The following is a 2,500-nucleotide window of genomic DNA, read 5'->3' as shown; positions in this document are numbered from 1 at the left end:
CTATAGAGATCAAGATATCTGGTTCTACAAAGCTTAATCCAGATTTTTGGGGATCTAACATGGCACTTCAAGTTTTGTGCAGGCTTAGACGACCGACGCATGTCTGCCATTACCTTTCAGAATGACGCTGGCAAGATGTTGAGGCACACCATTGCAAACAGCCTATATAACAATCTCCAGCTACGGTCCTGAGAGGAGAGGCCTTTCTTCAATCGTCCCATTAAGTTGATAGGTGCACTCCAAGTCCCCCCTTTTACTTTAGCATCACCTCAAAACAATGAGGCAGATCGTGTGTCGTTAACAATTACGACCCATCATGAGTGGCCTGCTAACAATATCCCCACGAATTCTTCAGATTAAGGAGCCACAATCGAGGGTTTCCAAATTAACATCATCACCAAGAAGTAAAATCTTAAAACAACAGGAGGAAGGTTTAAATGCACAACGATATACCCAGGAAATTTGCCAATGAAACTTCAAAACACTCAAGCATCACTTCGGGCCGTAGGATATCACTCTGTATACGTGAGTCCACTAAGGTGTCTATCTGGCCACATTTCCCCCTTAGCTACATTAATATCTGGGCACTTTTATTTAGGCATATTCATGCATTATCTGGCTGTGAACGTTTGGGCGTGCATGCGAAAGTCATTGTATCTTAAAGGTTGTAATTGTTATATGTAATTTTCATTGTTTTTGACTAACTTTGTTTACGGGATAACCACGTGTTTTATTTGTACCTTGATGAGTATTACTATTACATTTCATTTTACTATTTTTGACTAACTACTTGCTTACAGAATAATCACATGTTCAAATTGTATTTAAACTACAAAAAAATGGTTACAGTTTTTTCATCATTTAGCCTTGCACATTTTCTTAAGTTAACCCTTTGTGAATAAACCCATAGGATAAGTTAAAAAGACAATTGAATTTAACTAAACACCTTTTCTTGATTTTGATTTATTTTACAGATGCTATCATGCAGCCAAATTTATTCATTGGGAAAACATCTGAAGTTAATTATATAAACTCCTTTGGTTGTTATGTTGACTGATTTGGATACATGCCTAAGAGGAAATCAAAATATTCACTTATACTTAATGTAACCTTAAATCTCAAATGGTGTGTCTTTTACATATTCATCTGTGCTGCTGAGTGGACCAAGGTCTATGAAATAAGAGTGAACAATCCCTCTTATCTCGTTCTAAAGTGAACCCCGCAGGTAAGCTTTAATACACCTTAACCCCTACAGTACTGCTCTTACTCATGGTTTTGTGTTGCTGTCTTTACTTCATTGCTCAGCACTCTCAGTTGGGTGTGCTATCTCATGTTAGGTGTAACAACTGAACACTAAGGTGGTATTGATAATGACAGTCTGCTTTAACGTATGATGGTTGATAAACTGTAACTGTAGTTTCCTATTGTGTGATGCAAATTACGGGGCATGAAATTGAACCCTAACAAATCTCGAAGTATGATTGTAAGTAGGACAAGGACAGTGGCCCCTCAACATCCAGATCTATGTATTGACGATGTCTCTTCAATTATACAACTCATTTAAAATGATAGGTGTGTTCTTGATTGCAAACTTACTGTCTATTTTTTCTTAAATTGCGCAAAAAAATGGACTTCTTGAGAAAATCTTTCAAGATTTTTAGTGATCATTCTATCCTTAGGAAATGTTTTAAATCATTCATCCTTTCTTGTTTCAAATATTGTTCACTTATCTTGTCTTCAGTTGCTGACTTTAATCTTAATTTCTAGAACAAGAACTTCCGGCCTATCAAATTTCTTATTCCTAGTCTGAATATCAATTCATGGCACCGTCGTTCGGTTAGTTCTTTATGCATATTGCATAAAAGTTTTCATAATTTAAGTCATCCATTCCACCCAGATCTTCCCAGATTGTACCATCCTGCACATAGTGCGCGGAATGTTGTTAATTCTAACAATCATGCCTTCTCCATGATGAGGCACAATACTACACAGTATTCCAGAAATGATCAGATTGTAGAATGATCTTCCTAAACAATCAGTTGAATCTGAGGAACCTAAAAGATTATTTTTTCTAAAATATTTTTGTTGTTGAGGAGGTTGACGTCTTTGTTTTATGGTTTATATATGAATTATCTATTTTAACGTTGTTACTGATCTTGAAATGTTTCATATATATTTATTCATTACTTATTTATAGTTTATTTGCTATTCCTTCATTTCCTTTCCTCAGTGAGCTACTTACCCTGCTGTAGCCTTTGGGCTTGTAGCATTATGCTTTTCCAACCAGGGTTGTAGCTTGGCTAGTAATAATAATAATAATAATAATAATAATAATAATAATAATAATAATAAACTTATTTAGTTTTATGAATTAAAATATCTACTGGTCATGCGGGACCTTTCACTTGCATTAAGTTTTTCTCAAAAGGTCATTTATCGTTACTTTTGCTGCCATATGATTTCCCAACTACAAAAAAAAAAAAAGACCATGTTACTTTTT

At 35.0% G+C, this 2,500-nt stretch overlaps 1 protein-coding gene across 1 annotated transcript in view; it reads right to left on the bottom strand.

The window, feature by feature from the left end:
* Window positions 1-2,500, bottom strand: part of LOC137639018 (uncharacterized) — a 275,870-nt gene that overhangs the window by 49,037 nt on the left and 224,333 nt on the right. The window lies entirely within an intron of this gene.

Source organism: Palaemon carinicauda, chromosome 4 (assembly GCF_036898095.1).
Source record: "Palaemon carinicauda isolate YSFRI2023 chromosome 4, ASM3689809v2, whole genome shotgun sequence".
Taxonomy (NCBI): Eukaryota; Metazoa; Arthropoda; class Malacostraca; order Decapoda; family Palaemonidae; genus Palaemon; species Palaemon carinicauda.
The sequence above is the reverse complement of the archived record's forward strand: the minus strand, read 5'-3'. Positions and strand labels throughout refer to the sequence as shown.